General features: G+C 39.4%; 1 protein-coding gene across 2 annotated transcripts in view; it reads left to right on the top strand.

The window, feature by feature from the left end:
* Positions 1-12,751, top strand: part of PBX1 (PBX homeobox 1) — a 281,896-nt gene that overhangs the window by 254,017 nt on the left and 15,128 nt on the right. The window lies entirely within an intron of this gene.

Raw genomic sequence — 12,751 nt, 5'->3', positions numbered from 1 at the left:
AGGGGCTGCTAAACAGGTGACACCTAGTACAACAGTGGTAGGAAACGTCCCCACAAGCGGGGGCCTGGGAACCTGGGGAGAAAAACCAGTAGCCGAAATCCATTGCATCCAGGTCTGTGGTCTTAAAAAAAAACACCTTTCTCCCATCTAAGGACGATTAAAAAAAATTAACACAGAGGCTGGGAATGCTGAAGGGATGGGGAGGGGTGCAGACCATCTTCTACTTGTTCTTGGGTGCACTGGCGGCTCCTGACTAGCATGAAAATTCATAGCGACAAGCTGTGTCGCACAGAGTGAAATCGATCAGACAGACACAAGGAGAATCGAGTGTAGATTTGGGACAGCAATCCAACTTGATTTCTCAGATCAATCGTCCGCTATCTCAGCAGCGGTGACAGCAAGCTGGGACAAGGGGGCAGCCTGGAAAAGGAAGCTGTTCTTTAGATCAGAGGTGATTTCCTGGGCTTTTAGAGGTCATAAGATGCTCCAGTAGAACTATTGGCTCAGAACTGTCTAAGAAAACTATGATTGGATGATGGTGAGGATTTTTTGTTGTTGTTTCTGTTGTTAGGATTAAAATAAATTGGGGATGGAGGGAGGGAAAGGTAGGCATAGTGTGTTGATGTAATTCTAGCCTATACTAATTGAGGTATGGTATCTGCAATGAAAAAGGTGATAGCTTTTTAGCTCTGCATTAGTGAAATCATATATGACAATGGTCAGACTGGAAGGAAGCAAGAGGATACCAGATGTTTCATCAGATGAGGAACGGTTGAAAAAATTAGGAATTCTTAGCCCATTAAAGAGAAGGTTTGGCTGGTAAGCAATAGTTTAAGACACGCTGTCATCAATGAGAGAGATTAGATTCATCGTGAATGATGTAAAGGGAGGTAGGATAGATCACTGAGTAGAAGATTCAGGGAAACAGATTTCACTTCAACATCTCAAGGGCCTCTCTAAGATGCAGTCAGAGTTGTCCAAAGAAGGGATCTTTTGCCTCTGGAAGCCAAGAATTCCCCATCATTGGCGCGTTCAGACATTGTTTGGCTAACTACTTGGTAAGGATGTTGTGGAAGGGAGTTAAGTACCAGGTGATGACTGTCTTGGTGACTTTTAAGGCCCCTTCCAATTAGGAATTCTTTATTTTCTACCTTCCTTAGGCAGAATCTCCTCTGAGTTTATATAATATTTATCAAGTTCCTCTCTGGGATGGAAGGAGGGAGGTTAGAGCTGACCCTGTTAAACATACTCTGGGCACCTGTGTCCCTTTTTTAGAAAGGGTTTCCAGAGCAGAGGGATTTTTCCCTTCTTGTGCTTATACTAATTATTATTCCTGTGTTCATGGCTGACTTGTCAGACGCCTGCTTAGAAAAAATCCAAGATACCATGGTGGAGAATTATGTTCTCAAACATGGATTCCAAATGAATTAAGTTGTTCTGTGTTTGTATGGGGAGGTTCAAGCACATAGGCATTTATCCACTTCCTGGATCTTTCTGAGCTAGAAGATCGGTCTTTCCAGAAAAAGTTTTGCTCTGTATGTAAGTGGAAGAGAGGAACATGAGGAAAGTATAAGAGTGTGGGGAGGAGACTATGGACGCACTCAGAAAGAGAACTGCAGAAAGTCTACATGACTGGGCAGGAAGTGGGGCTGACAGTTCTGCTATTTGGTATCTTTCTTTCCTAATTGGGTAGCACAGGAGAGAGCGGCACTCAGACTCTGGGGGGTCAACGTTGGCCCCTCTGACGTCATCTGGTGGGCTGGGAATCATTTCTGAAATAGTGTAACCAAACATGTGCAGATCATTATGTCTGATTACATAAGCCCACCGCAAAAACTGGGCTGGAAAATGCCACTTGAAAGAGTCTCTCATTTTGCATTAATTTTTTTCCCCTGTGAACTGTTTATTTTATTTCTGGATCTTTAAGACACAGGGTAAATGAATCAAAGGCCGATCATGATACGGTCTGTTCCTTTGGTATCAATTTTAAGTTGTGCCACCTTGCAGGAGACTAAGCTTGTGGGATGTATTTTTAGAGAGTGGTATTAGATGCCGAAGCGTGTGTATGTGCAGAGAGGGGCACTGGCTGCTAGGAGAAATGAGAGAGAGAGAGAAGAGGAGGTAGACAAGAAGAGACAAGGACAGGAATGAAAGATTTGAGCCAATGAATAGAAATAAACAATTCCAAAACCCATGGCAGCAATGGAATTCCCAGCTGGGCTGGATTGTGTTTCATTCAGTGGAGGACATTTTCTGGGCAGCCTTTATCTACTCCCCTGCCTGGGTTTTCACAGCACTCACATCTTATCCAACCAGCGTCTATTTTAAATCTTGTAGAGTTCAGACGGCTTGCCTTTAACTAAGGCCACGTAGCGATCGGGTTGCAAGGTGTGGTGTTGAGAGCCCTGCGTTGGGAGTTGGGAGACTCTGGTCCTTTTAACTCTCATGTGCCCATGGGCAGGCGTCAAACCTTGTCTTTTATAAAATGGGGCCGGTAATTCTCACCCTTAGTACCTTCATGACTGCTTTAGGGGAAATGAGAAAATAGGTAGGAATGGGCTTGGCAAAGCACACGTTTTTCCACATGAATGCAGCATGAAAAGTTACAAGTGATAACTTTCTAATTTGACCTTTTTCCTCCTCTTGTGTGAGCAGTTTTCCCAGTAGGTAGTTCCTAACGAGGATAGGATAGGACACAGTTGTCACTTTTTCCTCTTCTGATGGAAAGGTACACTTTTGACAAGGATACAGAGTTATGCAAGGCCTAAGGACCCCCTTCCTTAGCCAGAGTGAGCGTTTAAGACCCTGGGTCTTTAAGACACAGGGTAAATGAATCAAAGGCTGCTCATGATACGGTCTGTTCCTTTGGTATCAATTTTAAGTTGTGTTAAATTATACCTTTTTGAGTGCTTTGTATTCTCAAATGACAACGGGCAATGCTTACTGGGTTTAGAGTGGCTCTAAGTGATGGAGGGAGGTTACTTCACTTCTCTGTCAGTTAGACAGACTGAAAGGTCGCTTAGCTATCACATCCACTCTTTGGTTTCCCTTCCCACTGCCACCATCCTTGTTCTAGAAATGGTTCATTAGCTAGGCTATTGTGATTATTTCCTAATTACCGTTACAGCCTTTAGTGTCTCCTTTCTCCTGCACACATCCCCAGAATTTTGTCATTCCTTGCCCAGAAATCAAGAGCACTTCTCTATTGCCCACCTAAGCAAGTTGAATCCCTGAGTCGGACATTTTCAGAGTCTTCCACGCTCCAGCCCCATCTACCTATCCATCCCCCTCACTCCCCAAGTCACACTGACTCTCCCATGCCCAGATCCTCCTTGCTGTTTGTCTTCTTCTCCTTATAGCCCTCCTTCCTCTCTTCTCTCCACTTTATCACACACGTACTCCCTTGCCTTATAGACATATGCACAGACACACTCAATCAGTCTTTGTCTTTCATTCCCAAATACGCATGTGGTCCCAAAATGCATATATTAGTTGCTCAAAACATGTTTGTTGAATGAATAAATCAGAAGACAAGCTACCACTGAATTTAAAAATGCCACATCTTATGTAACAGCTGTAAAATACCTAGTAATGATTTTTCTCTTAAATGCCTTACTAACCCACAAATAGACTATCTTTTTTAATTCAAAAAGCTTCTTAAGTCTTTCTTTTTGGAAAAAGTTTCTAAACATTTTGACCAAGGCAGATTCTCTGAGAATTAAGAGTCAGATCAGCATTAAATAGATGAAGTTACGGAGTGATGATATTGTCAAGAGAATTATCCCTTTGAATTCTTTAGCACCTTCTTTCCTAAAAGAATCCCCTTATCAAAAGCTGCTTGTGGGGTAGCCATCTATACAGCAAGAGAACATCGTTTCTTTTTTTTTTTTTTTTAATTTTATTGAAGTATAGTTGATTTACAATGTTGTGTTAATTTCTTCTGTATAGCAAAGTGACTCAGTTATGCATATATATATTCTTTTTCATATTCTTTTCCATTATGGTTTATCACAGGATATTGAATATAGTTGTGCTATACAGTAGGACCTTGTTGTGTATCCATCCTATATATAATAGTTTGCATCTGCTAATCCCATACTCCCAATCCTTCCCTCCCCCATCCCCACTCCCCTTTGGCAGCCACAAGCCTGAAGAACACCGTTTCTCACGGGGTTCTCACTGCTTTCTCTACCAGACGTGGGACTAGAACCTGCACAAACAAACGGGTGGACAGTGGCAGCAACCTGAAGTCAGGAAACTTGGATCCTTCTTGTGGCTTTTCTTCTGGCGAGTCTCTTCATCTCTGTATCGTTGCTTCATCTGTCAAATTTATCCCATCAACAAGCTCTAAGGTCCTTTCAGCGTAGTAGTTCTGGAGTCCTACAAGTATGGTTTTTGATTCCTACTGTTCACTCAAGGGACACCAGACTCAACTGTAGGCTCCTCTTTCCAGAAAACTCTTTCAGTTGAGTTAGTCTCTGCCATCTTTTCTAGCCTACCCTATCGCTTCCCCTTTCAGTTGGATCTTGAGGGAAGGAGGAAGAGCTTGCATTACATGAACTTTTCCCTTTGAATTCACGGAGATTTGTGGTAGCAGAAAGCGTTAGTCTTTAGGGTGAAATTATTTTTGATTATTTTAAAATGTGAGAGGGGACTTCCCTGGTGGTCCAGTGGTTAAGACTCGGTGCTCCCAATGCAGGGGGCCTGGGTTCGATCCCCGGTCAGGGATCTAGATCCCACGTGCTGCAACTAAGACCCAGCGCAGCCAAATAAATAAATAAATATTAAAAAATAATAAATTTTTTTTAAATAAAATAAAATGTGAGTTAAGGGAGTGAGTTCACTCCAGCCACATCTTAAATGTTGACAGATACCCCTATAAGATTGTCGTTATTCAAGAGATTAAGTGAAAATAGAAAAAAGGGTTAGTGTTCTCTCTATAAAGGCAAAGTGCCATTAACGTCAGTTTATGACAGAAAAGTCTCATTGATTTTGCTTTGTGATAATTATAGTAGTGGAAAAATAGATATGAAGCTTTGATCTTTGTAAACCATAACATACGTGTTTTTATTTTATTTTTTTTTGCTTTCTCCCATGTTAGGCAAAGGGACAAAAGGATATTTACAAAGAAAATAAATAAAATATAGAATCATTGGGACAAAAATAGAGAACTGTTTAAGTGAACACGTTTCAGGCATTTAAACATCACAGGGCTTACTTGGTAATACTTGGCCACCTGCCATCATTTTCATTTTTTCTTAACTACTTCTGAGAGACCCCCTTCCACTTAAAGTATATATTAATAAGATGTTGCCACATGTGGACTTGTAAGAATGGAGAGTGAGGGTGATAATTAAAATCATATGCAGATCTTTAAAAACTCACTTTAATTATATGAAGTTTTAATTGTTCTACCAAGCTGAATGTGAATTTTGAAGTTATTAAAACATATTCAGATGTGCTCCCAGTTACTTGCCTTTGGGTACCTTCTGGTGCTGCAGCCAGGGACCAGTGAACAGCCCTAGTCTGGGGGGTAAAGGGAGTGAGGATAGGCTTGAACATGGTGAACCAGTCTCTGCAGGGTTGAAGGCAGCAGTACAGAGGAGATGGACTCCCACCTTCCAGAAGCTTATAAGTCTGGCTCTCCCTGATGACAGAGCCAAAGGGAAAGTCCCTTTAGCTTCTTACATGATGAGGCCTTTCAGCCTTAATACCGTATCAACTGAGCATTCGAGACTAGAACAGCATTTTATTTGAGCCCACAATAGTTGGAGAAGCAAAAAAAAGAAAAAAACCCAATACTGTAATTTCATATGCAATCCACTGTTTTTCACCAGCCACCAGGTGAAAGTCCTTAAAGGTACAGAAGATGAATGAGGCCAGATCATTCAATGTCATATTTAAATATTCATGCATTCATGTATTCATTAATTCATTCATCCATTCCTTCAATAAATATGTCATCAATAGCATTTTTGACCTCGGGGAAAGAGGCTACATCATAATATATCCAGGTCAAGTTGGAGAAACCCTGATGCCAATCAAGATGTATTTTAACTTTCAGTCTCATTCAACACTTTACCTGATATTACGTTTCCTGTTCTTTGAATACTAGGACAAGGGAGCCAATCAACTTTGTAGTTTAGGAGGGAATTTGAAATTAAGCTATATAGCAGAAGAGAGGAATTCAAGACCAACCAGCAATAGTTTGAGAAACCTACTCCCCGCTGCACAAATAAGCCATACCATGGACTTACAATAAAATAAGTATCCTTCTGTGGAGATTCCATATCTCTTTGTAGAAGTAGAAGTAGTCACAAAGAATTTTCTTGATCTCAAACCTAGTGATACAATCACTCCAAACATGGTCACATTTATAATGTGTGTACGCATCTTTCACTTCTGCCACTTTCTGCCTGTGTAACTGTGGACAAGTCACTTTCTCTCGATAAGACTCAGTCTCCTGTACTCTAAAAAGGACAGTTGAGCTGGATGATGCCAAAGGCCTCTTCCAGTATCCCTGTTCTACTTAGAAGCATGATGTTTTTCCATTCCCAAGAAAATACAGGAGGAGAGGAAATACTTCAAAACTATAAGGAAAAGATAAATTTGTGTTTTTGGAAATAGTCCTATCTCTGACATGACAATGACGCCATGCTGTTTTCATTGGGATCAATGTGTTATAGCATCCTGTCCAGTTGGGCCCACATTTGTCCTTGCAGCCCTGCTGTCCTTGGGCTAGGATTGGGTTAGCTGTTCCAGACTCAAGTTGACCCCACCTTCTGCTCCATAAAGAAAGAAAATTACAACCTCAAAAGGGCAGTTTGTTTTTGTGGTTGCTCCTGAAAGTGGCATAGCCCCTTTAGACCTCGGTAAATATTAAGCTAATTAAATTGGCTGAATTTAATTGTGGGGAAAAGTTAGTATTGATTTCAGAAGATGGCCCTCTTCTTGCCGTCTGGGAAGGAGTTCCATGTTCTTAAACAAGTTTGTTTTCAGAGAAAATATTAGACCTCTTTTTAAGAAAATCCAATTGTTATTTTTAACTTTGGTACATTTTTAAAATCTCTACTTATACCTGGCTCTAAGTGAGTTTTGGGATATTCTGTTCCACATCTTTAAATATTAAGTATTTGGATCCCTAAATATTCTCCAAATTCACAGATATATAAGGCAGAAGGCATGACTGACTTGAGTCTGGAACAACTAACCAGGTTAAGTAAATGAATAAGTGCTTTATTTGACAGATTTATTGAGAACCTTCTGATATCCAGTACCAGGAATGCAAATATTACTAGGACATGGTTCTTGCACTCTGTAAAGTCACAGAAAGCTAGAAGGACTGGGAGTTACCTGGTTCAGTCCCCTGCTTCACTGAAAGGGAAGGACTACATCACCTTTATATAATCAACATAATATGATTTTTAAAGAATTTGGGGAATGGCCATCATAATTTCCAACTCTGTCCGCCACTAATTCATCTAACCTAATAACTTTTCAAGCCTAAGCCAGACGTGTCTTTGAACTCATCTTGACTTGAACCTTTCTACATTTCTAAAAACTCTTTGGGGCTTAGAGAGGTCCAGTCTCTGGGAGTGTGGAAACCAGCCTCAGCCGACCTGTAGACCTTGAGGATACTCTCTCTGTAAGAGGATGAGGTTCTCATGAGGGAAGTTTCAGATCCCTCTCTCACCAGAGCTCAGGAGTTCTACAGAGAGCCAGCGTAACTACTGAGGGTTCTGTGCCTTTTTAGAGGGGCAGAAGAACAAAAGCACAATTAATTACATGCTTAAAGTTCTGGGGATAACTTGAGCCTCCACCAATATCCATACTAAGAATACTAATTCATAATAGTTATTGAGTACCCTAATCCAGTGTCTTTATAAACATTCTCATCTCCATTTTATGGATAGAAAATGGAGACTCAGAGAGGTTAAGTAGTTTGCCCAAGAGTCAAATAGCCCATCAGTGATAGAGCCAGGGTGTGGGCCAAGATGGTCTAACTCCAAAGCTTCTGTTCTTTCCCTTTATCCAGATGGACCCTTGAACCTCTAGATCTTACGCTTAATGGAGGGAGGTGTCAAGAACCTTACAGTAAGAGAATCCATTATGTTTCCTAGTAATAAATATTTTGGAGCCTGGCTGGTATGGGAAAGAACTATAAGAACTCAGTTATGACTATTCTGTTATATATCCTTTCAGGGTAGCATATAGAAGGCTTAAGACTGGTTGGTTCTTTTATTAAAATTAAATCTAAAACTTATATAGTAAGTCCTTCCCTGGATATAGCTTACTCTTCACCACTATTATGTCATATTTGGCTAGCCAACTTAGCCAGGGACCCAGTGATCATACACAAGAGAGAAGAGAGATTTTAGATCAAGTGTCTCTTCATGGAGAGATTTGATGGTTCACTAAAATAGATGGCAAGACTGTTTCAGGAATCTAGGTACCAAATATCAATAGAGGTTTTATTTTGTTTTGAAGTTTTAATTTGGGGACAGTGAAACGGAAGAAGAGGAAAATTTTGCCTGTTAACTTAATAAATTATACATGTTAAGTAATGGTTTTGGAGGATGGAAGATCAGCAGTGAAGAAACTGGGGCATTAACTATAGAAGTAACAGTTTTTCCTAGGCCAACAAAAAAGATGAGAAGGCGCCACCTTGCTTCACTGGGCCAGGACTCCTGTCAAGTGGCCCCCTTTGTCGACACTTAATACTTGGCATTTTTAATAATTAAAAAGAATAAAAATTTAAAAGAATAAGTGCAACAGGTACAAGGGTAATAGATGAACAAAACTAGAAAGAATAAATAGAAAAAAATAATGGCAAATATTAAATTTAAAAGATCCAGGAAATAAGAAAAACAGAAAATTAAGAAGAAAGAAGGCAATGGAATGATAAAAAGGCAGGAGATGGATAAAATTGCATGTGAAATGGCAAAATGAACATTAAAAGCAATTAAAATACGCAAGTAGCAAAGAGGATAATAACAACATAAAATAAGCTAGAATGAGTGGTTAAAGTAAATAGCCTCCTCTAAGAACATACTTACAAAGATTATAAAACAGATCAAGTAGTAATAAAATAAGGAAGTGGTATAAAGCAGTAAATTAAAGAACAATTATAAAACAATAAGAAGAGAAAATTAACAGACTAAAAGGACATTTAATAATTGTATTAATAACTAACACTTTCTGACTTCTTCCCATGTGTTAGGCACTTTACATGCATTAACTTATTTAATTCATTTAACTTTACATGCATTAACTTATTTAACTTATTTAATTTTATTAAAATAATTAGGACCTTAAAAATGTAAACAAAAAAAGTTTGGTGGGATGAAATCAGGCATCAGAACAACAGCAATAAAAAAACATCTAAAGATTAGAAAAAATATACCTATGGGTGTCAATTTTCATTCCTTGTCTGGAGTGATTGTTTTTGCTGTTAAATCACCAAGTACCTGCCCTGGTACTTCTCTAGATTGCATGTTTGAGAAGTGCCTGGCACTCTTAATGTTGGTTCTTTACCCCTCTTGTCCTAGTAAGCTTGGCCTTTCCTAGAGACAATTGCTAGTGGTTAAGATTCTCAAGCAGTAGAATCCATGGCCCGGAACCTGTGGCAGTGGGAAAACATCTCATAATCCTACCCATTTTACAGGGTTTAGATCAGGATTATCTTCTCCTAGAAGTTCTTCCTAGTTCCTACATAGTACTTAGTGCGCTGGGCTTGGAATGGGTATTCTTCTCTGATTCTTTTCTTTACTTCCTCTCAGCCGTAGGTTTCTGAAGAGGATTCTAGTTTGTATCCCAGCCTTCCATTCAGACTTGGTACACACTAGGTGCTTAATGCATACTTTTTGAAGTGAGCCTACTTGAACCTGTTGTCAAGAGGTTTTTCTTTCTGTTTTTGAAAAACCAACAACCAACTTGTGTCTGGATTTTCTGCCTGCCTGGAACCCCTACACATTTTGGGGTTTCTGTGGTCCAGAAAGAGTCTCTCCCATAAGACAATGGCTTTTTCTTCTTTTTCTCTCTATTTATCATATCCCAGTACCCATCTTTTACCTCCAACTTCCATATACCTTATACCCAATAATCTTTACTAATTCATGCTAGAACTCTTTTATGCGTATGTTCAGAGACCAGGTATCTGTTGCTGTTTCTTCTCTTCCCTATACTTTTCTCTGGGGCAGGTGTTGTCTCTGAAGACTTGGGCTTGATCTACAATTCCTTCATTTATTCATTCATTCATATTCACTCATTCGATCAGCAGGCATTTTCTTGGAATTTACTGTTAACCAGTTGTGTTGGGCATTGGGACAGGGAAAATTAAAAAGAGACCAAATGCTTCTTTTCAAGCAACTCTCCATCTTGTCTAAGTTGATTGGTATGTTTAGCGTCCTTCCTTTGACCTTAATTTTTGTGGAATGAGAAAAACAACTGATTAGTACTCCTGACAGGTAATTATATTTTGAAGACAGTTGTGAAATCACCTGCTAATGCACTATTCTCCAGGCAGAAGAGTCCCTCTTACCTCCATCTTTCTTCCTCAGACTTGGATTTGACCATTAATTGCACTGGTCTTTTTTCCAATGAGCTGTAGAGGTTGGCCACGACCTTTCAAACACACAAGACAAAGACCTAAATTAGATGTGGACTTTCCTTCCTACACTTTGTTTAAATTTTACATTTACTTTTTTTTCTGATTACAAATTAATATTTAATGTAGAAAATTTGGAGAATGCAGGAAATTCACAAAGAAGAAAATTACTGCTAACTGTTTGCTTGGCAGCCTCCTAGCATTTTGTGTCTAAGTATGTTTTGTGTGGGTGTAGAAAAGTTAGGATCATATGGAACACATCATTTTGTAGCCTACTTATTTTACTAAAAATATATTATGAATATTTTCCATATCATTAAACATTCTTCTCAAACATAAGTTTAATAACTGCATAAGAGCTTGTTACCAGGAAGGTCCGTGATTTATTTAATCAGTCTCTACTGTGGAACATTTAAGCTGTTTTCTTTTTTTTTTTTTTACTATTATTAATAACACTGTGGTAAACATCATAGTACGGAAAATTCAGTGCATATTTTGTATTATTTCCTTGAATAAATTCCTAGAAATGGAGCTGCTAGATCAAAGGGTATGAACAAATCTAAGGCCTTTGTGATGTATTGTAAACTTTTCTCCTGGAAGCTCCTATTAATTTATGGTTCCTACCAGCATTTTTGATCCTTCCCATTTCCTTACATTCTCAATAACAGTGTCTTAGCAGTTTTTCAGTCTTTTTCAATTATCACATTATAAAATGCCATCTCATTTTTAGTTTAATTTAATTTGTATCTCTCTTTGATTTACTAATGAGATTGAACATTTTTCATCTGTTTGTTAGTCTTTTTTATGCATTCTTGAAATGCTCATGTTTTTCTTATTGATTTCTAAGAACTCTTACACAAGAAAGGTATGATTCCATTTCCTACTTGACCAATATTTAGAAAATAGAGAAAATTCTATTTCTCAATGGAGGAAGACTCAGGAGGAATAAGGCCCCAGGTCTCATTCTGTCTATTTCTGTGGAAGGTTCTTCAGAGTGAAAGCTGGATTGTTATCCTGGGAAAACTAAAGGCAGATCTATATGTGATACTGGTGGCGATCTTAAAAAAAATATTAACCCTGCAGTCTGAACTGGCTTGACATTTTCTGTATTTCTAGTGTATGAAAAAACTCAGGACTATAAAATAGAACCCAAGAATTGTGTAAAAGAACCTAGAGAGGGGCTTCCCTGGTGGCACAGTGGTTGAGAGTCCGCCTGCCGATGTAGCGGACACGGGTTCGTGCCCCGGTCCGGGAAGATCCCACATGCCGCGGAGCGGCTGGGCCCGTGAGCCATGGTCACTGAGCCTGCGCGTCCGGAGCCTGTGCTCCGCAACAGGAGAGGCCACAAGAGTGAGAGGCCCGTGTACCGCAAAAAAAAAAAAAAAGAACCTAGAGATACATTAGTCAGTCAAAACTTTCCTTGAAGATTTACCCTATGTCTAGTATTCCCCTAAGTATTAGGAGTTGCCAAATAAGTCATTGGCTAGTTTATAGCCAGGTTGAAGAAATAAAGCTACATATAATTTAAAAGTTTTCTTAGGACCTTAGCTAAACTTAGGTCTAAAAAATGGTCTTTTGAGTGACTAGGTGTTTTCTCATATTTTGGAGGCTATATCTGTCTCCTTGCATCTTCTTTTACCATCTGAAAGGTAGCACATTCTTCTAGATGATTAAATTTTGACATCTCACCATCATCATTCCCCTCTGCCCTTCTCATTCCCTGGCAGAACACATACAGAAAAGCCAAGTCAGACTCCTGAGCCCACAGCACAGCTGGAAGATTTCCACTGCAGAGATTGCTGGGACAATCTAAAAGGAAAAGAATTAAAATTTAAAAAATCAACCCAGTCTTATACTTGGATGAGAATCTCAGAATAAAAGGGGATATCCCCCAGCATCCACTGAAGATATCTGGGATGGTGTCAAAATAACTCTGAATTCTTGAGTACGTAGTTTCCAAGCACTTGCCTTCATTTCGTAGGTACATAGAATTCTCAAGTAATCTCCCTAAGTAAGGCACAGTAGAGCCTCATTCTAGCACTTTCCCCTCAACATTCTCTGTCTGCCTGTACCCCACAACTTCCCACCATCTCTCCCTCCTACCCTTCTGTTAGCTGTAATGACCCTGCAAACACTAAATGGCAT

The sequence above is a fragment of the Monodon monoceros genome, unplaced genomic scaffold, assembly GCF_005190385.1.
Source record: "Monodon monoceros isolate NGI ecotype Baffin Bay Population unplaced genomic scaffold, NGI_Narwhal_1 Super_Scaffold_18, whole genome shotgun sequence".
NCBI classification, from domain to species: Eukaryota; Metazoa; Chordata; class Mammalia; order Artiodactyla; family Monodontidae; genus Monodon; species Monodon monoceros.
This window is presented reverse-complemented; position numbering and strand designations above follow the sequence as displayed.